The 27667-nt window shown below is 47.3% G+C and overlaps 1 protein-coding gene across 1 annotated transcript in view; it reads left to right on the top strand.

The window, feature by feature from the left end:
• Positions 1-27667, top strand: part of BCL11A (BCL11 transcription factor A) — a gene marked incomplete at its 5' end in the record, with an annotated part of 57201 nt that overhangs the window by 26399 nt on the left and 3135 nt on the right. The gene's annotated exons all lie outside the window — the stretch shown is intronic.

The following is a 27667-nucleotide window of genomic DNA, read 5'->3' on the forward strand; positions in this document are numbered from 1 at the left end:
GCGGACGCGTCCCCCCTCGGCCTCGCTGGGTTTTTGCTTGCTCTGTCCCAGCGCAAGCGGCTTCGAGCAGCGTCGGCGCTCGCAGTCGGCGCAGGTTTCTGCCTCGAATAAGGGGCGAGCTCTTTTTCCTTCCCTTTCTTTTCTTCTTTCTTTTCATCCCTTGTTTTGCATTCTGCGGCGCTCAATGAGCATTTAATCCCTGCCCTTCTGTCTGTTGAGATATTATGTTTTTTTAATAGTGCTTGTTTATGACTAAGGTCAAAGGCAGTATTTCAGAACAAAAATTAGAGTTAGTTGGTAATTGAGTACATATGTATGTTACTGTTTATTTTTATAGTTTGCTAATTTATTTTTAAACAGCTCGGTTGAGCCAACATGTTTATAGGTCTGTTTATCACATGTCTTGCCAGTCGGAGTGCTACAAGGCACATGCTTTTCAATAGCACGGATCCCACGTTAAATTAGATAATACCGTCAGGTAGCAATTTAATTATATTAATTGAATGTTTAGGTTGAAAYGTACTTTTGCAAGGGCTATGATGGAATACATTTGTAAGTGCCTGCGTATAAATCTTGGCATTTAAAATGTTACCCGAGTCTGCTGACAGGAAAATGGAACCGTATCAAGYGTGTTTTGAGAGAGGAACGCGGAGGTTTCTCCACCAGCGTCAACCCTCAGGGCTTGGTCGCTGGTGCTGACCCGAGCGGTGAGCGCGCGGCGGGGCGGAAGGCCCGAGGGAGGCTTTGGTTGCAGAGCTGCCGCCGGCCGCGCCGAGGACGAGGCGTCCCGGAGGCTCCCGCCTTCCCGCGCTCCGTGAACGAGCCGCGCTTCCCGGGACAGATGTGGATTTAATCCTCCGTGCAAACATTTCCAAATAACGTACCGTCGGGAGAGCGGGAGGGAGAATGCTTCAGTTTGATAGTGCCCGAGAATAGCAGGCTCGGTTAGGAAGAGCCGCTCTTGCGCCGTTCGGCTTTGCTCGTACCGGTGGCTTCCGAGCGCGCTGAGCTCCAAGGAAAACGTTGCCGGAAGACGGGGCGGTGGAGCGCTTCCCGACCCGGGCTGCGTTTCTGGCGCGAGCAGGGCCGCGAGCTCTGCGCTTCGTTCGGGGATCTGCAGAGCGGAGCGTGTCTGGTTTCAAAAGAAAATACTAATATAAACAGAAGAAGCCGGAGGTCAGAGGTTGATTTTTATCGCGGCTCCGAGACGGATAAGGGGTGGCCGGAGGAGAGCTGCAGCTTGTGCAACGTTCTCGTTTCAGGACTGGCCCTCGCCTGTTCCTCGTGACTGACCGCGGCGAGGGTGAAGGGGTGACCGAGAGGGGAAGGGCGGGAGGGGTTGAAGCGGTAGGAGGCTGTGTCCCGTCGCTCTGGCCGCTCCGTACATGTCTCCCGAAGGAGGGTTGTTTGCTTTTGGAAAACACGTTCCGAATTAGCCCCTGAGATCGTCTCCCACCGGGACGACGTGACTGGGCTTCTGCCGGGCCCTTCTGCTTGTACCCTGGGAACTAAAACTAGACTGCGAAGAGACCTTCGCCCTGCGGGGATGTGGTAGCTGATGCTGGATAATGCTGTTCAGGGTTTTCGGGGTAGTGTGTTTAAATCCTCAACAAAATCCAGGGCCTAAACACCCAGGCAGTGGAAAGCGTGAGAAGATAAGCCGGTTGTGAGCAGATCCCTGGCAACTCTCAGGCCTTCGTATCACGAACAAGTAAAGGAAAGAAGAACCAGAGCTCAGGCCTGCTGTTGCCGTCCGTTCTGTAGATACGGGTGTGCGTGGGAAGTCAGAAGCTCTTCCTGGTGCTTGTGCGGGTTGGGGTGCTCGCGTGAGGTTTTTTCCAAATTACAACTTTTCTGGGTATGTGATCTCTCTGGACTAATACTCTTCCCCAGCAAAGGCATGGCTGAGGCAGGGGTATGGGAGTGGGCAGGCATAACTGTGCAGATCCGGGCAGCCACAAACCTTTGAAGGACCCAAGGCTGTGGCAGACTGCTCAGTGGTAGCACTGCTCTTCTACCCAGTGTTACAGGTTGCTTTCCCAGCCTGTACCTTTTTACTTTGGCTTTGTGTATGATCACGGTTTCATCCTCTGGCCCTTTTTTACACCTGGGCTTAGTGCCAGTAAAAGACACTGGCTGTGTCTACGTTAGCAAGTRATCTGGTATGACAGGAGTGGCTCACTTGATTGCACAGGTACACCACTTGTGTGTGAGAATTATACTTTGGCTGAGCTGTGGTCTGGTGGCCTTGAACCAAACTCATGGTTCAAGACTGTCTGCAGGACCAGTCATCGTTCTGGGCACTTAGGCCAGCAGCAGGTTTTAGAGAGGGTTTGACACACTCCTGAAGTGAAGCCTTCCACTTAGTTTCTCTTGCAAAGCACCTAATTAATATCTACAAAAACTCTTCAGTGAGCAAACACAGAAAGTGGGGACAATGAGGGCATCTGCTCCAAAAAACCCCGTGTTAGTGTGGATACAGCTGGTGGTGTTCCTGTGCTAAGGCAAAGCAACAAAGAAGAGATATTTTCCTACTTGCGGAGACTCTTCAGGTGGGGTCTCCTGATCCAGGCAGGACATTTCCACGTCTGTATGGGAGGCTTTCATGAGTGTGGCTGCACTAAAGGCTGGGACTGAGTCTAGAAGCAAGTATAGACGGAGCCTAGAATTGCAGAGGGGGATGCTGTGGTCCATACTTTTTAAGCCAGAGGGATCAGTAGGTAGAGATGTGTGCATAAAGAATGCATTCAAGGATTATCGTGGTCTGAATTCTCARTGACTGGTCTTAAAATTTGGGCAGTGAGTGCCTTGTTTTCCAGTTTCAAAGCCGCAAGCTGTAACAATTTCCACCTTGTCATCTATACTGTGCCTTTTGTCTGCCTATAGTCTTGAGGGGTTAGCACTTCCAGCAGAAGTAGTAGTTTCTCGTTGCTAGCCTGTTGCCACTAGGTGCAATTGCCAGCCTCACCCTCAGCACAGGCTGGAATAACTGAAAGAATGTATTTTTATTCTTTAAAAAAATAGTTTCAAGATATTTAAGAACTTCCCTGCATTTAACATGATACAAAAGAAAAGTAAAAACAATAAATCAAGTAACTCCAGATATTCTAGCACAGTAAAATCGATGAGATTTATATAGAAATAGGGACTCATCCATCACATATGCAGCGTCTTCATGAGAAAGGAGCAAAGATCAGTCCTGTTACAGACTCCATCAAAACCAGTGCCTGTTGGTATGGTACAGACTCATTCTGAGTGGGACTATGAGCTTTTGGAGAAGTCCTTCAATACCTGAATCCAGTATCAAGGGTATGATCCACAGGGTGTAGTTTCTTCAAGAAACTGCTTCAATTCCTCTTTGCTTTGCATATTGAGAGCTCTATAGCCTACTAATAGGCCAGAAACTGCAGGCACCAAACATTCAGGCTCTCTTCTGTTCTCACTGAAATCATTAGAAATGCTGCTGTTCAGGTCAGTGGGAACCAGGTGGTTGGGTCACTCATCACAGCTGTCTCTGAACTTTGATGGTCACAAAGTTTGGCAGCAGGGAGTGAATTGTCCGATGAGTTCTCCTGAGGGTAATGGTCTGTCTGTGCCATGTGAGCATGAAGGAAATTAAAAGACAAGTGGTTGTTGTGGACATTCTCAGGGAGACGTTTGGAAAATCTTCTGGAAAGAACAAATGATGTTAAGATGCGGGTTCTCAAGTTGAGGTGCCCCTAATGAACTTGACATTCAGAGCAGTGGTAGTTACCATTTCTGGAAAATCAGACTTTGTGGAAAGGCCCCAAGATGGAAGTACCCAAGATCTCCAATTTCTCCTCCATCTTCCAGATCAAAGGTGGATTCTCTGTGGCCAAATATGGGAGCTGGGCACTCTGATGGACCTCTGAGGTGGGATCCTACCCCACCTGACCTCTGCTAAAATGTACAGCCAAAAGTGTTCACAGGATATGTTTTGAAGAATATATAAAAATGTTTAACTCTGTTAATAGCATTTGCTTTCTTTTCCTCTCTCTTTCCCCACAAATCTGCATTCTTAAAGGGGCTTGATTTGCATGCGAATGTGGGGAGACCTTTCCATCATTTGGCAACTTGTGACTAACTCTCTTAAATTAAAGCTCCATGAGTGGATTTTCCCCATTCAGTCTCTTTAGTTGAAAATCACTGACTGCTTTTCTTTTCTTTCTTTTTTTTTTTTTTCCTTTCTGATTACAGAAGCTCACCTCTGGCCTGAGACCAACCAGGGAGAGTTTCTGTTGCAAAGGAAAAAATTTCAAAAAGTTATAAGCATCGAAAACAGAGGGTAACACTGAAAGTCTGAACATAAGTTACAGCAACCACTACCAGGTGATTACCATAATGCAGGGTACTTATTACTGCGCTCTAGGTTTCCAAATGCTTGGGAATGATTCCAGCTTGTTTGGGCTTGAGAACAAAATCTCTCTGAGATGTATAAGTCAAGATGGAAGGGATCCAGTGACTGCATGAAGTTGCACAGTATCGTCCCAGTGCTGAAGGATTATTTTAATGGCTAAGGCTAACAGTACATCTGATAGTGTTTCAGTATAAATGTTTGCAGACGGAGTTCAAAATGCTTATTTTAAAATGATCAGTCACGGCCTAAAACCTGGTTTGTTTACTTATTTTAGGAACGAGGCAGAGATACAGAACTACTGTATTATGGATGCTGAACTGATACCTGCTTTGGGAGCAGATTGCAATATTATTAAGTAGAAGAGCATTTTTCTTCACACCTGGTTCTGCTGACATCATTGTGAACAAAACCCTTGCAAACTGGACTATGACTGACAAAATTGGTATCAGAGAGAACAGCTTTGTACACTCTTTCTGGAATTTGCAGAGGTTTATGCAGCCTAAGGCATGAGACTTAAGTCTGGAAACAGATAAACATGCTCTGTGAATGGTCTTCTGCTCCTTGCTGCGTTTGTGGGGGGAATCTGTGTTTGCAAAGATCTTTTCTCCGAGTCTTTAAGGGTAGTCCACTTAACGGACTCATAGAGCTGTATTTTCTTTACAGTAATGAGGCAGCATGACATATCAATTGTGGGAAATCTGATAGACTTGGAAGACCCTGGGAGGGTAGAAAATTACTTAATTTACTTTGTGCAATAGTCTTAATTTTCAACTATTTGAACAACTGATTGCTGGGGCAATCATCAGATCTTCAGAGTTAAGATGTTTCCTGCTGGAATGGAATATTAGCTAAATCAGCTATGGATTGTGATGACAAAATGGAGTGATTGAGTGTGTCCATCTCAGAGTAAAGAGAAGATTAAAAACAAATCCCTGAACCTGAGCCTCATTGCTTTTTATTTTTCCAGGAAGGGTGAGGCAGGTGAAGTTCACATTGTCTCGCGGTTAATTACCAAGATTGAGAGCYGGGACTCCACAGCTCTGATCCTTGCTCAGTCAGTGAATCCATCAGTTAGGGACAGAATCCGGTTTCTTTACAAGCTGTCGAGAAGTCTTTTGTTTTGTGCCTAGTCCCCTCGATTCCTGTGGTATTTGSTCATTGTGGGTAAAAGCGATAGAATCTAGCAGTGGAATTGCATTATGTCTCAGGTGCTTTTGTTCCAAATTAATAATGATCCTATACGTTTTGGACCCATTTCACAGAGACTTAGAGCCAGATTCTGCTGCCCTTGTAGTGGGAAGGTCTTCTTCTTGTGAGCAGATTGCTGAAGCTAATGGGACCTTTCCTCAAGGAAAGTATTATGTAGGACTAAGGGATTAGAAACCGGTCCTTCATTAGAGCCCTTACGTTAGAGTTCATAGAGTCCTTATGCTGTGGGCAACTCCTGCTTGAATGAGTTTTCCCACCAATTTAGATGAGAGGTGCCTTATGTGGGTACCTACTCCTCAGCCTCATCGAGAAACTCATGTTCTGCTCGTGGAGCAGAAAATAGCTCTAGTGCGAATGTGGAGTGAGGCACCTCCTCACGCGAGGAAGGGGGATGAGACCCAGTTCATTCATCAAGACGCRGCTTATATGAGAGCAAAAATGACTGCAGACTTTATGAAAACTGTATGTGCCACTGAGCAAAATATTTGTAATTGTTTAGAAAGGAAAATGGGCATGAATATTAAGAGACCTTCTCCTGCCTTTCTGTGCCAGCAGAAAATGAAAAATTCAACAAGAATGTATTTTCTTATTAAAAAAAATCTGGACTATAAAATGCAATACTAATTTATGAAGGCTGAGAGCTGCATGAGTGAGAATATTTAATTACAACTGCAAAGTACAAACATTTCCTAGCAAGCATTCATTGTGTTAATAATAATTAATTAATTCCTTGTCTAAAATGTGCTTCCTACTCATGTTCTTTTAGTAGGCTGGAAATCTGATTCCAGTTTTTATTTTATTTTGCTGACAGCCACCCAGAAAGTAAGGATGTTAGAGGCTGGAGACTGTTTGTATAAACAGAGCTTTAAGTTACACTGTATAGATCACTGCGTCGGGGCTTGCGTGATTTTGTTTAGCCGACTTTGCAAACTGAGGCAAGGACTTCAAGCAGATCAGCTGATTTAGAAGGACCTAGTATTTGACTGTTACAGTGATAAGTGTCTGTACAAATATTTATACAGTTCCAATAGTCTTTTGAATTGCATTATTACAACACAAAAAGCTGTCAGATTTCCAGGGTTTGTGAGGCATACGTCGTACGGCTTGCATACATTTTGCCAGCGTATGCAGGCGAGCTGTGCTTGCGCTCGGAGCCGGCTGGATGTGAGCCACGCGGGAGGCGGGAGCCGGGGAGGTGCTGAGCCCCTGCCTGGCGGAGCCCGAGCTGATAAGCCCTGCCGAGAGACTGGGTGTATTAGTTCAGGCTTAGCACTGAATTTATGCAGTCACATGGCATCGGGCTGACTCACGACGGGAGCGAAGTGAGATTGCACGGGCTCCGAGTGTGGGCAGAGCAAGCCTGTACCCGCCTGCCAAGAACGGTACGGATGTACCCCGAGGAATTTGGGGTGATTTCTTCGCCTCTCTGCAATGTCACTCCTCGCCTGGCTCGCTCGCAAAGGGACTCACCCAAAGCTGCTGCTACCTGTGGGAGTCTTTCCAGCGACTGAACTTTGCCCCGGGCTCCGGGTGAGAAAACGGCTGTCGCCCCCGAACCAGGGAGCTAGGAGGTGGAAGCACTGTGCTGGCTTACGCGCGGGGGGTGCAGAGTCAAATGCAAGGGATTTGGGCTGGGCGTAGAATATAAATCATCTCCTGCCTGCTCTGCTGGAAGCTAGTCCAAAAAACCTGTATAGGTGGGTAGTCCAGGGTTGCTAACTTTTATGTTTTTTCATGAATCTCGTCATTGGTCGTTTTTCTTAAAGCTCCCGCTCCTGGAGTTGTGGGATTACATGATAACCTACTAGCACTCCTCACTCCAAAATAAGACTTGAAAATGTGATTTAAGTGTTCCCTACGGACTGAAAAGTCAGAAAGCAAGAGACCCCAAATGAATCACTAAAGAAAAAATCTGCATTTCATGATCCTTAAGCCAACATCTAAACTATCACAGTGCAGGCGGAAAAAAACTTCCTGATTAGGAAGTAGGAGCTGGTGGAGCCAAGATCAAATATAAAAGGACAAGATTCTTCTAAGCAGCTCACGGGGTTGAGGGCTCCCTTTTATAGGGGGATTTTTAGTCTAACTTTCTCCCTTAGGGCTAGATGATTCTTTAGGCTTTATTCTTCCGCTCTTGCTCAGACAGAAGCTGTGTTGTGTCTGATTTGCATCATCCATGTAACTCCCTTAACTTCAGCAGAGTTCCTGCGGTTTCACGTAGTTCAAGGTTTTCCTGTCTAAAGGCGTCTAGAATTTATTTTTATGTCTTAAGACAAGCTTTGGTCCAGCTGTTTATGCCGCAATTCAAATTAAAATGCTATCTGTGGTGTCAGGAAGGCTGCTACAGCAACTAATGGTCATGTTATGGGGGCTATGGGCTGAACTTTGCTTGCATTTCCAACAGCTTCACCCCGCAGTTGCTTCCATGAAGCCAGTGGGATTATTCCAGATCCTCACATCCGACAAGAGTTTGAGTCTCTGATGGAGAAGATGATAGGCTTCTCCAAAGTATTTGAACATGAATATAAGACTAGATTCCCAGCCCAATGTTTCAAGCCTGGAATAAGAGCCAAACTAGTAATATCTTAAAGATAAAAATCCTATATTTTCCAAGGAAGAAGTACACAAAACAATACACATGCAGATGTACAACACAGCGTTAAAGGGTATTTAAAAGAAATGGTAATGGGGATATGATGGTGAGCGTTTGCCCTCTAGGCACGCTGTGGAGTGCATGTTGAGGCCAGTCTTCCTGCTCTTGCTCTGCAGCCTGTGGAGAGACGCTGTCCCAGAGATGACACAGGGCAGGCCAGTGGCTGCCCAAAACCAGGCAGAGCAAATCCTGCCTTCTAACATGCTGATAGTGGTTGCATGTCATACTGCCCACTGATGTAGAAGACTAGGAATTTGGAAAAAGCTTGCAAGGTTGTGAAACCAGAGTCCAGGTTGCTGTGGGTCTCAGTGTCCTTCATCATCAGAGCCCAGTTTTGGTTTTTTTAGGAGTAGGAGTATGTGTCTTTCCAACAGCTGTTTCTATGTTTTCTGAGGTTTTGAAGAATTGGGCTCCTTACTTCCAGTACAGCATTTCAGTGTTTTCAGGGCTTGTTTCTCCCCAAAGGAGAGTAGCAATCCCATGAAGCAAGGAAGGAAGGAAAGGAGGAAGGAAGAAGGAAAGAGAGGAAATTGCTGTAGAACTCCTGCCTAACAATTCTTAAATTCAGAACATGCACGATATATAATTTATAAGTGCGTCACACTTGCCTCAATCCTGGCCTCCTAGCGTGATGTCCTAGATTCCAGGTTCAGCGGCCAGCCCTCCAGCAGCCTTCAACTCTAGGTAGCTCAGAGCCACCAGCTGTCCTGAAGAGATGGCCCACTGAGTGCAATTCGTTTGTATGCAGCGAGTTCAAAACCGCGAGGCTGTTTCATCTGTGTCACCRACTGCAGTGATCCTATCTGCTGCCGCGAGCTCGGCTGGGTCAGCCAGGGTCGGCGGCCGGTCGCGAGCCCGATGCTCTAAACCGAACGGGGTGGATCGAATGAGTCAGGGAGGGAGCAATATCCCTTGAATCAGTCCTGGGGCTCATGCTAAGGGCTAAACCCAGCTTCGTCATGATGTGTGGTAGTTAGATGGGGCTACTGTTTCGGCCCTGTGCATACAGCACCGAGCGYGGTGGGATCCCTGCGCTCTGCATGRGGCAGCATCACCGTGCGAACGACGCACAACGTCAGTAGTCGGATAACGAGAGTATTAACCCTGCTTTTCTGATGATGCTCTAATAGGAATAGCCCAATTCTKGAAATTTCACCAGAATGCGTTATTTCCAAATGATCTAATTCTGCCACAAAGCGTGGATTGCTGCTGTGCACTGCTGTGCCCCAGCCCAGAGGTAGCTGGATTTCTTCAGCGGCCGAGCTAATTCCTCTGCATCCGAAGTTATTAGAGCTGTCGTGGGGCCCGCTGATAGCAGTGTGCTCTGAAAGGCTCTGTCGGGGTGAAGATGATGAGGGTTGCTTTTCGGGAAATTCTGGGGTTGTGTTTAAAAATGCCTGATTGGCTCAAAGGGCTGCATGTGTTTTCCTGGTGGCCTCTTTTTGAGCTTCCTGTTGGGATATGCTCTGAAATGTAAAGATCCCAACTTCAGAGCAAGCAGAAGGARACAGTAGTTGCTGAGGGCAATTTTAAGGTATTTCTATTAATTCTTTTTTTTGGGGGGGGGAGACGGGGGGCACAAAAAGCCTGAGTAGTGATACAGTGTGTGTCATGACCAGGAGCAGTTTGCTTGATGTCGGTGGCTGGATACAGGCAGCGTAGTCAGAGCGGATGGGCTTCTGACCAGTGTGTCATCCCGCTCAGATCCTGTTTCCTTTGCAGAAACTGGGAGGTGCGGGGCAGTAGCTCTGTTCTCTGGATGCACGTGATGGCAAGACACATCTTCATCCAGAGTATCATCCGAAGTGGGGGCTGTAGAGAAACATCTGTCAGTGAGGCTTTTAAAAGCTCAGCCTTAGAAAAGATGGGAGARCAAGGCAGAGTGCAGAAGCACTAAAAACGTGGAGTGTGTCGTGGAAGGAGCGTGCAGGCCAGCTGTATTTGTTCCCTTACAGCTAGTTAAAGCGTGTGCAGGTCTGATCCTGAGAAGTGCTGATCAACCACAGCTCCTCCCAAGGTGAACAGGAATTACAGGATGCGTTCAGGATGTTGCAGGACCTGCTGCAAGGGGATGGATCCTGCCTGTGCGGCTTGTCTTAACTGCTCCGATTTCGGTATCCTGCAAGTCTGTCTCTAAGCCACGGGGAAACACCGAGTGCAGTGCCCGTCAGTAGGATCTCGCTGTGGCCAGAAGGTCAGACAGCAGTAAAACCGGCAGGTGAAGAGTTGACAGAGGAAACCCTCCCCCTGGAGTGAGGGACCTGCATTTTTCCCAAGGAATGGGTCTTCAGAATGGATCCTTCCTTATGAAAAACACCAAAACCATGATCTCGGTTTTCTGGTTTGTCTCCAATGCTGGTATTTGCATACTTGTATCCCATACATACCTTATTGCAGCACCCACACAAGCACTTCCGCAGGGTAGAAATAAAATGTATAAATATGCTTACACATACATGYGCACGTACAAATTGTCTACGTAAAATAAAGCGTTCAGAAAGCCTGGGAATAGGCAATGCTGTTCCGGCTGTCTCGAAGGTGGTCGCGGCCCCGGGGTTACCTCCTGCCCGACCGCGCTGCCCCGGCCTGTCTGTGTTGAGTTGCGGGTACGCCAGGGTGCTTGCGGTCTTCCACCTTCCGGGGCCGGGCTCCAGCGTGCCGTGCGTGCGGGGGCACACGCCGCGGGGTTGCTAATAGTGTGGGAGAGTTAGTTCCACCGTTAGGCAAACTCCGCTCCYGCTTCTGACACTCGGCCTTAAGTGCCATCAGCAGCCTCGGCAGTGAAACGTTAAATAAGCTTTAGAAATTTGTCTTTAGTCACCGTGGCAATCTCGCCCACCGAGGGCTTTTCTTTCCCTTACCTGGTGGCCGGGGCGCAGGCCTAGGAGCAAGGACCGGAGCTGGWCCCGTGTCTCGGCTTCCCTACCTGTGACGGTCCCCTCGCGTGAGATGGCTCGTTGGGGACCGATGAGTTCCCGTCTGGGCGGTGCTGTTTAAGGGCCGAGTGTTATGACTTCGCGAGGAATTTTCATGTGTCCGTGTTTATTCTTGGAGGGTCGCATTAGCCAGGTATAGGTGCATTAGGACAATTCCGCTCCCTCCAAAGGCAGCGGAGAGCCTGCAGCCAACCCRTAGAAGGAAATAACCTGGTCGTTTTATAAAAGAAGAGATGACCATTTCTTATGTGAAAGGAAGCCAGAGGTACTTTGTCTAGCAGCCAGGAACCCAGGCTACCTTACTGTCCAGRGAAATTAGCCTTTTGCTTTTGTTGTGAGTAATTGGACTGCAGAAACTTCAGCTCAGTGTGAATGTGGTCGCTGGAAGCGGTCTGGGTGCACGACTTTTTGCTAGTGTTTTGCTGTAAGCCTRTGAGCCGTTTACAGTCACGTTGAACTGTATGGTCCATATACTGCACTTCCCGTAGTATGTTGGTTTTCTATGCTTTGGAAAGGTATTTTTGGTGCAATTGAGCTGTTTACCAAAGGGAAYAAAAGTCAATAGGCTGGCTGCTGTCATTTTAGAATTAAAAAAGAAAAGAAAAGAAAAGAAAAAGACACAGCGTGTCTCTCTTCCCATGTGATAGTCTTRTATGTTCTGACACTATCAAAGCGGCCCGTCGTCTCTGGCACTGTGCAGCCCTGGTGGCTACCCTTTTACCAACCGAGCTGCTGTTAAATACATTGCCTAAACGTGCAGATGTCACATTGCTTAATGCGATGAAGATTTGAACGTCTGTTGGTTAACGGATAAGGCTGTGAGGCTCACGTGCAGCGTGTATGAGGTGGAATATGCAACTCCTGTGGTTTCCAACTGTACTTATCAAGGGTGCGGGCTGTCTGTCGGAGGAGGGTGTTGCTTCTAATCTGCGACTTCCCATGCCAATAGCACAGAGATGCACGGAGGGCAAAGGCTCCTCTTCTTCCTAACAGTCACCTCAGCGAGGCTCAGGATGAGGAGTCATTTGAGGCAAAGCTGGAAAGCTAAACATGTTGCTTGGGAAAAGGAAGGCATGAGGAAGACCATGAAACGTCCCGGAGAAAGGGTAGCGAGCGGGGACCTCACTGCCRTCCCCTGAATTTTGGTATTTGCATTCGCCATTAAAAATGGAAAGTGTCAACTCCTCCCAGTATCYGCTGCCAATCGTTTTAGTGCCAGAAACCCTTCCGTAAGCCTTTTAGAGTGGGAACAGCGCGGCCGGCRCGCGTTGGATACCCGCTGCCTCTGCTTAGCGGCATCGCGTGTTCGCCTCTCCCAGGCCGGGCTTTGGCGTGCACCTTCCTGTCGAGGTAACTCTCCTTCGGGCAGTGCTCTCCTCAGTCCAACTTTTCAGAGCCCGCTAGAGAGTTGGGGAAAAATATTTGTAACAGCGTATTAAAGGTTTCTCTCACGCAGAAGTAAACTATTTATGGCGATAACCGGGTTTAAAAGGAATTGTATAAGTGATACTGGCTTCTTTGTCAGCAAAAAATGAAGCAAAAACTGTTCATAGATGACATTATCTAAATGACATTACATACGTATGTCCTTTCTTTCCCATTTCCTGTAATCCTGTTAGGGCATTGTCCCATTACCTCAAGCACTGTCATCTTTAAATGCTGTCAAATCTTAACTGGATTGCCAAGGACATCAGCARAGAAGCTAGGTGAACCTGATGGCAATTGCATGACCGCCGCACGGTCGTCTCGCACCCTACCCCCATGCGGTGCRTTTGCTGAGAAGACGCTCGGGTAGAGCGATGACTCAAGTGCCTTCCCGTCCTTAACCGCAGCGCATGTGGTTCCTTTTTATATTCTCCAAGACACCTACGGGCAGACACAGGATTYTTTCTAAATAGCCAAAGCATGAGGCGTTTTCCAGGCGGGGCTCGACGGGTCCGGCTCTTCGCGGCTCTGCTCTTCGGGCCTGCCGCCCCGCGGCCGGGCACGCTGCTCAGCGTGCCGGCGGTGCCGGCGAGCTCAGCGCGCGCCGCGGGCTGCCCGGTGCCGCCCGGGGCTCCCCTCCCTCGGGACGGGGCTGCCCCGAGCCCCAGTTCGCGGCCGGTTGCGAAGCGCTCCGAGCGCCTCGGACTGTAAGGTGCGATTAAGTGCAACGTCGCAGTGTTCATTTTTATTAACGTTATTGCTCTTTTATTGTGTTACTACTAAAAGTGATGTGAGGCCAATTTCTTTTACTCAGACCACGAATGTACTGCTGCGGTTTTACAAAACTAACAGTAGACATAGCAGTGGATGGGAAAATGGAAGAATTAAAACTYGGGTCGTTTACCTTTTGAAATATTCAGTGCTCTTAAACTTCAGGAGCGAGAAACGCTCATGCTGAAGCACCAGCCTGTTTACAGGGGCAGTGCACGCTGTCCGGTGAGTAGTGGTAATGATAGTGGTGCGCTGCAGGGCAGGAACGGGCGGGCGTTTCGTTATCTGTCCTTGCCGTGCCTGGCTCCAAGGGGCTCTCGCCCTCAGGGAGGCCACGAAACCTGGCGGCGGTACCTCTAACAACAGCAGCTAACCTGAAATACTCACTTTGGCCAGCGTGCTGGCCGTACGGCTTCGACGTGTGCCCGGTGCTAGCTATTTCCCTGGGGGCACGTGCCTGGTGGGGGCTCCCTGCGTGCCCGAAACGGAGCTGGGAAGCAAGAGCTGAACTCTGCGGAGGCCACCACGGCACCTCGTCTCGCGGCGTCTGCGGCATCCTGTGCTCGTTTCCTGGCCCTTGGCAGCGAGAGCTCTTTTGTCTGCAAAATCTGAAGCTCTCGGTTCTTCAGGACAGTTCRAATGGTCCTTCCCCAGCTGTCTGTATTTAGGGCTCGATCTGTTCTACAAAGTTCCTTCTCTTGGAGATCTCCCGTTCATGTTTGTAGCTGAATTTTTTGGTCCAGTCCCCTTTGCAGGTTCCCAGAATATCCATGGGATGTAGGGGGAGGGGGACTAGCAGCCCCTCAGGAGCTCTATGCTGGGGTTGTTGTGGGCACCCCAGATCCATGCGGCTTGCCTGCAGCTTAGCATCTCCCTGCGTGCTGCCCTTGCAGGAGCAAGGAGAGATTTTAACTGAGCTGGTGGATGGGTATGGCGCTCAGGCTTTCTTCATCCTTCATCTGAGTGCTGCAGACGTGGGCTGGCTTTGCTAGCCTAAGTAGAAGGAGGGCTGAGGACCTCGTTCCCTTTTTTGGTGTATTGTCAGAGTAAAGAGGTGGTGATGGCAGAGAGCCAGAAAGGGAGATCTCTTGCGGATGAAGTGCATGAGAAATGCTCTCTGCCCAACAGCAGCTGCATTCATTTGGCCCAACACAAAGCTAAGGCAATACGAAGGCTGAGATATTAGTCTCAGTGCTGTTAMAGAGCAGGGCCTGGATCCAGATATTTTCCTGCTGAAAAAATCAGTTGAAACTGGAGCTGGAACCTTGSAGGAAGGTGGTAGTCAACCCGAGAAAGGATATCTTAATATGGCCATTTAGATGACACAAAAGATTATTCAATTAATCAGTCTAGGTTAGGGCTTTTTATTGCTATCTGTTACTGGTGCTGCAGTTACAACATTTAATTGCATTCTCCTGTAACAAAATGCTTATCTTGCTAAGAAATGGGATTCTCTGCAATCTGTTTSCTATACTTGAAAACCCTTGTTTTCATTTCATTCTTTACCATTGGTGAAGGCCTAGCTCGTGCTTTGAGGCCAATCCTCTTGTTTTTATCCTTCACTGGTGAGTGGGCAAAGGTCTCCAAGGCAGATCTTCCCACTGGAAGTCTCTCCCTGGAGAGTCTCCTCATCGGCAAGCGGCACAAGCCCTGTCTCCCGTCCSCGTTTCCTGTGCTGCTGAAGAGGATGGCGCTGGCCGTTGCCATTTGTTTTAAGTTACTGGGCATATTAATTCCACCCTCTGCCCCTCATCAGGGCAAGGACAGATACCTTATCCGTGAGAGTAACGTGCACTTCCGTGCTACAAGACGGGCTGGAGCCAGCTCCTGTTGCTCCATCCTGATGGCCCTCTAACGCAGATCCCGATTGAAAGGACTTAAAATTGAGTGCTCCGAGGTTGAACATAATTTGTAYGCCACTGCGTCTTTTGGCTAGTGAATTATAGTCATTTTCTGACTACTGGGTGAGAATTTTTCTCTGCTTTCTAAATCTCTTGATAACTGAAGATTTGGGTGTAAAAACACTAACCGCACTCAGTTAACTGATTTTTCAAATCAGTCATAGCTTGTTTTTTTTTTTTTTTTTTTTAATGACAGCATATCATTCCTTTTTTATAGACAGCAGTACCTTCCATTTATGAGAAAAAATAGCTGTATCAGTTCTTTTTACTGTGAAAGATATTTTTTTTTTTTTTTTTTTTTTCCTATGTGCACAGGAACCATTTATAGCAGAGGTGGGCCGAGTTCGCAACTTATTAATCTCGCACTCGCATGTGGGTTGAAAAGAGACACTATGCCTTTATCAAAAGCCAGGCTAGCACAAAGCCTGTGCAAAATCATCATCAAATCCTATCAGAGGTGGAAAATATCTCTTAGATCATCTCATTCATTTCCCTGGCAATGCTCAACTGTTCATGATAGTTAATTTTCTAGCGTCTGCTGCTGACTGCCTCTGTGACTGCAGGTCTGTCGTTTTGCCTTTGGGTTGTCACTGTAACTTTTGCTGGTTTTCTTGCGTTTCCAAACAAGGCTTTGCAATTTTATTTGCTGGTTGCCTGTGAGAACGACTTCTTGGACTTTCGCGTTTCTCTTTCTCCTGGGTTGCGCTGGAGAGTAAATCGAAGAAACAGCCGCAGCTCTCGTCTTTCGTATACGTTTTTATACTGGAAAATAYTCCAAGAAGCATCTAAACGAGGAGCCGTGTTTCGCGGGCCCCTGTGCTGGGGGCAGGCTGACGGCAGCTCTTGGGAGCTGCCGTTGCAGAAAGCCCCGGCCCTGGACAGCTTAGACAGGCCACCGGCTCGCGTGGCCCGCGGCGGCTCAGGGCTGCAGAATTTTTATGCTCTTTCTTACGTGTATGTAACTCGTGCCAATTAGTGTTTGCCCTGCGTTGTGTATTATGCATTAGAAGCTGGTCCTTGGAGAGCTTCGGGACTCCGGATTCGCTCCGAGGGTGAGCGCAGCCTGCTCGGCGGCTGACTCGCGCTGCCGGTGACGAGGCGCGGGCGGAGGGCGGCGGGCTGCTGGCGGCCCCCGGGCCCTGCAGGTAGCGGCCGTCCGGCCCTCCAAAAAGGGAGGAGGTTTCTGTTCCGCCGCCGCGGTCCCGGTGCCGGCGGGACCCGCGCTGGCGCAAGTCGGGGGGCTTTCTCATCGCGCGCCGCGCAGCAAGCTCCCGCGTAAAGCGGTCATTGGGGGCGGATAAATACCGCTCAGGAAGGCCGAGAGTTAATCAGCAGCTCTTCAGGACTTCCCTGCGCGTGTTTGTGCTCAACTACTTACCTGTGTCTTTGTAATTATTCCTGTGGAATAGAACATAAATCCTGATGCCTAATTTTTCTTCTAAAAATTTCACGAAGTAATCAAATCCTGAAGCGTGTATTCTGTTCCGGTGGTTTTATCAGTAAATCAAATTTTTATCATTTATCAGCAAAAGTTAGGTTTAAGCATCCTCACTGTAATGTTTGAAAGATGAACATTTGTTGCAGTGGGTACTGTGCCAATCAATAATCTTCCAGCTTGACTCAGCTATCAATTATTGCTGCAATTATTTGTCTAGTTGGATATTTAAAATGTCATCAGAAAGAGATGATTACATATTCCAGAAAGCAAGGCACTGTATAATCAGATGAACTGAATCCAGTTAAATGTAGTGTGGTACTAACCTGTCCTTCAAAGCTGAATTCTGCAGCCGCAACTGAAACAACAGCTTTCTGCATCATTGTAAGGAAACAGATCTTAACCTTGGAACACTGTATGTTATTGGGGTCGGGTAATACTCAGCTAGAGGAGACCTTGCAAGCCGGGAAATTGAATCAGCCTCACTGACATAAGGGAGGGGTTTTTTTGGGAAGGGGGGGAGGGCTGTTTTTGTTGGATTTCATCTGCAAATCTATAAATAAGAAAATCCACTCTTTATCTTCCTTTCCTGTGAATTTAAACTCTTGAGCCTGCATCACCAAATTTTCATATGCCCTTTTTGCATTGCTTGACTTGATATATGTGTAGTAAATACTCTCTGTGCCCTGAGAATGCAATAAAGCGCAGCAATTCTTGCAAGTMTTACATCCTCCAAACTTCAGATATCCTAAGTATTATATCATTTTCAACTTCAAGGATATCTAGACTATGGAGAGGAGACTGAATAAACCAGCGGAGACCAGACAACTTTACGACACCTCCTGGTCCTATTTGCAAAGCAGAGAAAAATTATCAATTCTACTAATACTCCGTTGTGCAAGTTGGGAAGCTGAATGCTGCAGGGTCTGGTTCAGCTCTTGCTGTGCTTGCAACTCCATGGTGACATTGAACTTGCTCAGGGACAGAATAAACCTTTGCCTTCCTAACAGATGATTTGCAGACAGAGATGAAGTTTTGGGGGACCTGCCGTTCCCCTGACCTACTTTGTCACTTTGGTTTGCTGCTGACTAAATACAATTAATTTGAAAGTGAAAGGAAAGGGAGCCAAGGGGGAAGGCTGGTGAAAGGGGAGACTCTGAAGAGGGTCCATTTTGAGAAAGAGAAGATGGAATAAAACTCCAAAGGAGAGAGGTCCTGAATTTTCGTATTCCCTTCCCTGCATCTCTGTTTGATGTCCGCTCCGTAGGGTTTTCCTCGTACGGGAAACAAGGCAGTAGGGCAGCTTAGCAGCACGCGAGCGTTCAACACCCGGGCACGAGCGCTGGGGAAAACCAAATGAGCGTGTGCTGGTGCCTCTTTGGTGACTGTAACTCGTGGAGCTCCTCCCCGCGCGGTGCAGCGGGAGCCTTCGCGGCCGCCCGGCGCTAGCGAAGTGGCAGTAGATACGCGAAAAGCAGCCGAAAACCGAGGSGCGAGGTGGCGGCCAGCCGCTGGCCGCAGCGCTCTGCCTCGGCGCGGACCCCTTCCTCGGGGGCCTTTCCCGGGGCCCCGTTCCTGCGACGGCCACGACCCGTTTGGGCAGGTTTTGAAAGAAACTTCTTGGTGTCCGCCCTGCCTTTCCTTCACGTTTAGCCACATAGTCGTCAGAAGGGAAGAAAACAAGAAGAGGAACAGGGAGCCAAGAGCAAATAGAAAAGGAAACCATTCATCATGTTGGTGTATGAGAATGAATAAAATAATTTGGAACCTCTCTGTAGCTGGGTAATTACGCCCCRTTTAAAAAGTGAATTATTAACTTGATTGTCCCTAAGAGCCATTGGGTAAATACGTAATTGTGCACCGTTGAAACAAGGTATTGTGTACGGGATGGTCGGGTTGGGCTTTGAAGGAGCTTTGATGCTCTGTCAGGTCAAGGCTGAGATGAGGTTTCTTCCTTGGTGGGTCACTGGCCAGATAGACCTTCCTGGCTGCCGAAGGAGAAACCTGCCTGGCGCCGGGTCGGCCGGAGGGAGCAGCTTTAGCTAGGAGGAGGACRTGAAATCTGCACTTCTGGGACTTGGTTAATATTTTTAGACAAACTAGATCATATCGGTGATGAGTTCCTCCTACAAACCTGGCAGTACAGTAGAGTTTGTAGTGGAGATACTGCGGCATTCGTTGGAGGTTGCTGGAATTACCTGTGTTACACTGAACTGTTTTTACGTAATATCTGTGTTTCTCCCTCACTGTAGCCATAGTGTATCGGGTGCTTATGTGCGCATGATCAATTCTTATTTGCTTGAGGAATTTCTTTTAAAATTTCTTTTGGAGCTGAATTTAAAGCCCGGCATTGTTCTCTGAATCCGCCGATTGCAATTTTGTTCTGGTCCTCGTTAATCAAGAAGTGACAGATTTCCACCCCCCCCTTATGTTCTAGAAAAGCACAGAATCAGTCCCAGCCTGATACCTTACTTGCCAAGTTGGAGCTTGAAACAGTTTTTTTACTTTTTTTAAATGGCCAAAGCGTAATCACCTTGAAAACGGTGTGCTCCAGGGGCACAGGAGACCCCACTCCTCCTGGCCCACTGCTTGCTCTCTCGCAAGTGATTTATTTATTTATTTTTAAGAGTAAGTAAATACACAAAATATTTTGCGACTGAAACCCAAAGGTCATCCACAAGCTTCCCATTTTTCCTGCGAGGGTCGAACACTCGCCGCGGTTCCTAGGAGCCCGGCACACCGGCGCAGCCGCGACGCAGCTCTGGCCATCTTCTCCAAGGCTGCTCCGGGTTAGGTCAGGCCCAGAGAACTTCTGTTCTGCTCTGTCGGGCTTTTAAACGTGCAGTGGGTGATGGGACCYGGTTCCACGTGAAAATGGCCGGGCGGCTGTTTGGGAGGTGTTTGCTTTGACCTAGGGACTGCCCTTGCAGGAGCTCGCTGCGCCGCAGGTAGCACCTCCAAAAGCTGGCAAGGCGCCGTCCTGGAAACCCCAGAGCGTCTGCGCTTGTGTGCGCGGGGTTTTTTGTTTCTGGTTTTTCTTTTCTTTTAAAAAAGAAATGGGGTTAGCATTTCGGCACAATTCTTTTTCAGAAGAGAGTCTTTTAAAAAGGTCTTTTAGTGAAAAAAAGGCATTCTTGAGACGAGGTATTGAAAATATTTGGGCGTTTTTATTGAAAAGAGTTCAGAAAGTTTGGATTTGCCAAAAACTTTCTTTTCAGCCAAAAAAAAAAAARGGAAATTTTTTCAATTGTTATTACGGAATGTATCAATAGGTCATAGAAGAAACATAACAGAAAGGCTAGTAAAAATGGCAAATGGAACTGAGACTCCCACAAAGCAAAGCACCTTTTCGATATTTGACACTTTTCACAATCCRGCCAGGCTTAGGACGTAACATCAGCTCTATTCATACACAGCTYGGGCTTTATTTGCAGAATTTTCTCTTTGGAGTAGCAGGCAGCGTCCGCGCTTCGCACTGCGCGCGTGGTACGTGTCAGCTTCTGCAGAGCTTCAGGGACACCATTGCCCATTTTCAGTGTTCGCTCACGGGGACCGTCCTGGCCACTTCACCTCTCCGTTGGAACAGCTGWGAAAGACTGGCTTCAGCCTAAAGCTGGTACGCTGAAGAGATGAATCGAGCCCAATATTTATTAAATACCAGGAAGACATTGATGCCAGTATATACAGAGCATAACATCAGAAGTGATAAACAGAAAGGATTGAAGGGAAAATACCCTGTAGTACATAAAAGCAGCTACCATTATTTATTATTTTTATTACTATTATGACAGCAATAGTAGTGCTTATGATAACAGTGCTAACAGCTACCTATAAGCAGTTAGTAAGGTACTGGGTTAATAATGTGSCTTTTGCAATCTGGAGAATCAGGAAGAATTAGTGCAATAAGCAAAAATATGCTTGGACAGTTACAGGTGCTCCTATTTAAATTGATGCTACCAACTACCAGGAAAAGGTGAATCAGAAGAAAGCAGCTATTTCTTACAAAGAGAGAAGTGGGCTGCGGCAGGCGCCRAGGGGACTCGCGTGTCTCCCATCCATCGCCAGCTTCCTGCATCCCAGCAGTTTCGGTTCTGTCGTTTCCAGTTGATGGGATAGCAGCAGTACGGATTTCCAGAAGAAAAAAAAGGGAGTTGACAAGCCAGATGGAGAAGGAATGAATCAAGCACAAGTGGTAACAATTAACTCAATATTTTTTCTTCCCCCCTTTAAATACCATAACAACTCAAAATTTATCAGTCCAAAAATCAAGCAATCATTTGACATTAAAGCTGAATACAGAAATGCCTGGGTTTGGCTCAGGCTGTTCCTCCAGTCGTTTTTTTGTGGCGAGCAGAAGGCACGGGGAGATCTTCGCTCCAGGTTGCAGGTGTTCAAGTCCCAGCAATTTCATGTTTTCTGCAAAGGCTGCGGATGTGCTCTGTAGGTGCAGCTCCAGGCCACGTGGTAGACGGGGGCCTTGCCTGTCTTGGCTTAGCACGTGCCAGGTTTTTAAGGGCAGAAGAGCTGTTCTGTGGTTCGGACCTCAGCTCCCGGCGTGCTCGCCGGAGGCGAAGGCGCTGCGGGAGTGACAGCTCCGAGGTCGGCAGCAGGGAGGGCCAAGAAGCCTGGCCTGGTTGGAGACTTTCAATGGACCTTTCTGGCACGGGAGTTTCTCCAAGAGAGCGATTGCAGCTGTGAGTGAAGTCCCGTGCAAACGCCGCTGCCATGTGCTCCGTTGCTGCTTACTCTTTAACGATTTTCCATTGTGTTTTTGTTTGTGAAAACCCTGGGAAATTTTGGCTTTCTCCAGTACTGTGTGTTTGAGAGTGGACTGTGTCCAACCACTCTGATGCCCTGTGGCACGTTGCGTTAGTATCTAGCTCCTTCACCGGAGGTCCTTTGGAAATAAACTCCTGCATGGGGCATGCCTGTCTTGGACGTGGGCTCCAGAGTCACCCTCATGGGATCCTGAATTCAGCTCTGTAAAGCATTTCGGCATCCAGAGAGTAGATTCTGGATCTAGCCCGTTCTTTTAAGAAATGAAGACAGCTTTTCCAAGGCACATTGGCACACGGATGCGTATTATTCCATTACTCACTTGGCAATGGCTGAACCTGTATGCCTGGCTCCAGCAATTTTTCTTCTCGCAGCAGTGGCATCTAGCTGACAGCTTCTCCTCCCAGCTGGTCTTTTCCCCAGAGCCTTGTCTGGCTTTGCTGCTGGTAGCTGTGGACATGGCTATGAGTCTTGTCCGGGGTCAACTATAGTGTTCTCCTAGATGTCGGCTTTCTTGGACTTGTGCATCCGTGCAGCGTGCGAGGCTGCTCTGTGTGTCGGTGAGCACGGCAGAGGAAAACTGTCTTTTTTTAGAAGAGCCCCTTCCTGCTGAAAGCAGACATGTCGTCATATTCTATTGAGTAATTGTGCCAACTGCCCTTAAAGGCACTCAAACGCCAATATCCGTTCCACTCATTTGTTAGCATTTTTCAGATCAGAAGCTAAATCCGTCACTTGTRTTACTGGTTAAATCTCTTCTTTTCAGGGGATGGGGGAGGAGAGCTGTTCTTCTACCTTTCTCAGGCTGCAACTAATACTTTAGAAACAYTGGCAATGTTCTCGTGAAATGCAGTGCTGTGTCCTCAGATATGTGACCAGTCATTTGCTGGCTAGGATGTAAAAAAATTGAATAAATCTGTAGTTGTTTTCAGGTAAGATGGTTAATATTTCACTAAAAAATTAAACCAGATTCACTGGGTGGAGCCAGTCATTTCTTTAGGGTTTATATAAGCTCTAAATTTGTATTTGGGATGCGATATTCCTCGTGGAACAGCAGTTCTCCTCTGGTAGAACAAGAGAGGAATTTTTGGTGCAGCATTCCTGCCACCGTCATCTCCCGGGGATTTTTGGCTTTTCTGCAATTCMATTAAGATGCCGTGAGCCAGATCCTCAGTTCTGACAGAGCTGTAAGGAGGCTGAGTGGGGAAAAGCGCTGCCTTTTACTCTGCTCTTGCCCGTGGCTGCCAGGACCTCCTTGGTTCCCTGCTTGGGTCAGAGCAGTCACACGTCTCCTAATACCTCAGGAGAGGTGATTTCCCCAATATGAAGAAAACTGTCGGTGGAATTGACTGCGAGGAAAAATGTACGCAAAAATATGAATGATAATTGGAAGCTTTTTATAAAGAGTTTACTAGCTGTCCAGGAAGGAGAGGGCAATTTTGGCCAAAACCCAAAACCCACTTGATTCAGTGGTGAGATGAGAACAGCAATTAGATGTTAAAAAAAATCAATATATGACAATTTTAAAAATGGAAAATAGATAGCAGTCAATCTCAGAGAGAAATCATGATGAGTAGAGAACTGATAAAGGAACCTAAAGATGCTGAGGGAAAAGCTGTGCCTGGCACAGATGAGGAGAGTAAGAAAGCTTTTCAGAGCCCTGGGGGAAAAAAAAAATCCTAGGAGCAGTTAAGCTCATTTTAGATGAAAGAAACAGTAAGGTAGAAATGCTTAATAATATTTCTGTTGTAGATCTGGAAAGAAACAGTGTCGTGTTTCTGTATCATATGCAGGTGATGACTTTTTTTTCTAGCTCATTAGTAGCCAAGGAGGATTTTATACAAGGTCCAATGGAGATAAATATTTTTAAATTAAAAGGCCCTGACAACTTGCACCTGAGAATCCCTAAAGGGTTGGCATTGTGGTGCTTGTTTTTAACCAAGCTTATGTACTGGGAAAATACTGAAAGCACGATAGTGTTATGTCTATAGGTGGCTGTAGGGTAGGAGTGGGGTAGTAGGCAACACTTTGCTTATCTGTTCTGGGCAAAATAATTGAAGAGCTAGTATAAGATTCAATTGATAATGAATTAAAGGATAGAAATATAATTCATGCCAGTCACCTTAGATTTATGGAATATAGATGGTGTCAAATAAACCTGATTTCATTCTTCAAGATGACAAGTTTTGTTGATAAATGTAGATGAAATGGACTTTGCGAGGCATTCARCTTGGTGCTGCATGACACCCTGGATAAAACAGATGAGCCTTGTACAGCATCAGTAGTGCACACGTGTTGTGTGGGTTAGGAACCAGCTGGCAGATTTTGGAAAGTGGTCTGAACTGGAGATGCATGAGTGAGGGGCAGTGGTCAGCAGGCATCGGCACAAGCCTCCACGTTTCATCGGTGGCTTGGAAGTGAGTGTGTAATTGCTACCATTAGTGTTGGGGCAAAAGCAAGACAGGTGGACCAATAAATGACAGCAAGGCCAGTTTTATGGGATGATCTGCAAAGGCTGTCAAAGGGCGTTTATTCAGGGTGCGTTTACCGGGGGCTGTTGGGATGCTGGATCAGAAGTGAGGAACGCGGTCCGTCCCTGCCGAGCCAGGGTGCCGCAGCGCTGGTGGAGGTCTGCGTTAGCCGAAAAATGGCTCGACCCGAATTCCCAGGAGGAGGCCACTGTCGTGAGAAGGGCTAAGCTGGGTATACAAACAAGGGAGTAGCGAATGCGAATGGGGCTGTGATTTCAGGATGCTGCTCAGCGCCGGAGTATCACATGTGTGAGCAAACTCCCATGTTTTCGGCAGACTGCACTTTCAAGAAGGTCCAGAAAAGGGCCATAAAAATGATTCAAGCATTGGAGAACGGAGAGAGACTGAACAGGGCTCAGGCTCTGTCATTTAGAAAAATGAACAAATTTTGAGATGTGCCTTGATTTCTGAGTGTGCATATGTCCTTGGGGGACACGATGGGACTTGTTGCTTGCCAAAAGGCTTTTCAGTGTATCAGGGAAAAACAGAAAAAGAGCCAATGGATGGAAATTAAAGCCAGGGAAATTCAGATAGGAACAAAATACGTGTAACTGAGGATGATTAACTGTGGGAACTAGCTGAGGAGGGGAGAAGTAGGTTCTTGATCTCTTCTGATCTGGTTTGAATGGCTTTCACCGGGTTTTCGTGCTTTACCTGAAGACAGTTTGCGGGGCTGCTGGGGGTTATACTTCATCCAAGGAGAGTGTTTTGTTCACTGTGCAGGATAGCTGAGTGAAATTTAATACAAAAGAGGTCAGAGTATGTGATCTGGTGGTAGCTTCTGCCTTAAACTCCTTGAATCCAAAGGAAGTGAGGCTTTGAGCTCAAGCCCTTCTTCYGGTGGCTGAGGAAGGCTAGTTTGGTGGTGATCCATCGCTCATTGAGACGGGGGGACTCCTACAGGTCTCTCAAGCCCCGATGCCATTGCAGTGCCACTTCGGATAACCCRATGTCTTGCGTGGCTGCGAGAAAAAGCAGAGGGGGACGCTGGGCGGGCAGTGGAGCAGGGCTGATGGGACGTCCCCTTCCCTGCCTGCACCCAGAGCGATGCCCTCTCCGAAGTGGTCCTAGACAGGGAGCAAATGAGGCCAGCCTTGAAATGAAAAGCTTGATGGGATCTGCTCCAGCTCCTTCTCCTTGGCCAGCAGTAAGCGCTTGCTTGCACTTACCCCTAGCAGCCTGCTGCCGTGGGTTGTGCAGCTCCTGGATGATGTGGTGGCCCTCGACCAGCAAATCTCTTTGTCTGCTGAGGGGGGCCAGGAGCTGGCGGACAGCAGCCGCCGGGTCCCGCAGTCCAGGGGTGGCTGCCAGGGCGTAGCGAGGCCTGCCGGGGCCGAGGGAGGAGGTGCCCAGCGTGGCAGAAGCAAGCAAACGCAAGGATGCCGTGGCTTCCCAAAGCTCCGGGCGTGGAGCGGAGGTGAGGGTGTTGGGCGCGCGCCCCGGCAGAGCTCCCGCCGGTGCTGGCGAGCGGTGGTGGCTCGCCGGGAGCTGCTGCGGCTGGGCTGGTCCGGGTTCTCTTCTGGCTTGCTGCTTTTATTTATTTTGCCTTTTTTTTTTTTCCATCTGGTCTGGGGAAATTGGTCAGCCTAGAGGTTGCAGAGCTCCAGCTCACGACTGCGGTTTGCCAGGAGAGCGTAAAACACGTAACCCCAAATTAGGGTTTGGCCAGACTTGTTGGCTTGACAATTTTCCCTTCCTCGAGGCCGGGCAGAGCTAGGCGGCAGAGACCGCAGCGGTGCGCAGAGCGCCGCGGGGGCGAGCGCCGGCCCCGGAGCAGCCGCGGCGGCGGTGGGGCTTTCCCCCGTGGCGGTGGGGGCGGAAGGCCAAGCGCTGCAAAACCCAGGCGTCCCGGGGCGCTTTGGAGCCTCCTCCCGCTTCTTGCTGGAAACGTGTGGATTATTGCCATAATTCTTACAGTTTGGCAAGGCTGCATTAGGCTGGAACGTATCTCTAGGTGGTAATATGGTCAGTCAATAGCTTTCATAATTAATCAAGCACTAATAGACAAATTAGAAATTGTGTCTCTTCAAAGCAGGAGGTAGAGGCAAATCACTGGTGGATTTTAACTGTTTCACGGCTTGATTTTATTTCCTGGTTTCACATTGCTCTTTTCAAAATGTGAGGTTGCTGGGGATTAGGGAAGTTATGTACATAAACATTATTCTAAATTTAAATTATTATCTTGATTACCAAACACGGATGGTGAATTGAAAACTTGTTTTTCAGAAAAGCAAATGAAGAATAATATTGCATTTTACACTCCACTAAATCAATGTAGCCCTAATTTTGCCATGCAGGAAATCAATTCTAGTCTTTATAACAGTCGAAGATGTTATGAACAAAGTAATTTTGCAAATTACGGCAAGTAACACATTTATTGATGACTGTAGTTTAGGAATTTAGAATTTGCGAGCGCTATAATATAATAAGGCTGTACTGGCAGGAGCTGAGTGAAATACAGATTATATGGTGAAACTGTAATGCATCATTTGCTATTAGTGGACTGGTAATAATTACCAGTTTCAAAGCAGCTTTTTCCATGTAATCTTTAGTCTCAGTCRTAACAGCCCTTCTCATTGACATGATGATTACACTAGCTGCCCTTACGATCTAGAATATCTAGTTGATGGGAATACTAAAATGTGATAGCGAACACTGTATGTTTTATCCTCATTATAAGATAAAATGCTATTTTCTCTGACCTAATATATAAAACAGAGAAGCAAGGTAGCACTACAGTGTTAGCATACTGCAGCCTGATCATGTATCTTGCACCATGTGGTTAAAAACTTCCACTTCATTACAGCAAAACAAGATGAAATTTTCACATTTAAGATTTTTTTGAGCACACAAATGAGCATAAGAATGTGGAAGTCCAATTGAATTTTGCTCTATTTGCAACAGATTTACGTATTTATCTGTACTCACGGGTCTGGCACATACTAAACACAGCAATATATTTTATTCAAATGCTGGCTTCAGTTGAAGAATGAAATGTTAAATATTATTCCATGAGCTTTTAAAGTGACTAAAGTGTTAAATGCCTGCCCTAGATGGTTGAATCTCTTTTTACTCACCCAATTCAGATTGTCAGACCAAATGTATAATAATAGAAGAACCTGGAGGCACGGAGGAAGGCTGCGATGGGTCGCTATAGCCAGCACTATAGGCTGCCTGTCTGTCATATTCCCAGATCGTTATTCAGCTCATTGTATGGTGAAAATACTCATACGAAGCTTTTCTTTCTCTTTTTTTCAAGTGAGAGGGAAAACAGGGCAGTTGCAGATAAAATGATGTTTTCCTTCCAAATCTGCCTTTTTTYCCCCCTGTTTTTCCCCTTTCTCTTCGTATTAGGCAAATATTTGAATCCTAATTTGGGCAGCAACCATTTAATCTTGTAAAGAGATTTACCTGTGAGTGGTTTATATGGAGTGAGATTATAAATGCATCGTAAAGTAAATTGCTAAATTGCAGGTCAGACCAGGAGTACATTGTGCAGTCAAATACCACTGTAAGCTTTGCTTGTATATTTTTGTTCCTCAGCAAATCTCAGGAGCCTTTTCTTTTCTTTTCTTTTCTTTTCTTTTCTTTTCTTTTCTTTTCTTTTCTTTTCTTTTCTTTTCTTTTCTTTTCTTTTCTTTTCTTTTCTTTT

This window comes from Rhea americana, unplaced genomic scaffold (genome assembly GCF_003343005.1).
Source record: "Rhea americana isolate MKP2758 unplaced genomic scaffold, rheAme1 scaffold_212, whole genome shotgun sequence".
NCBI classification, from domain to species: domain Eukaryota; kingdom Metazoa; phylum Chordata; class Aves; order Rheiformes; family Rheidae; genus Rhea; species Rhea americana.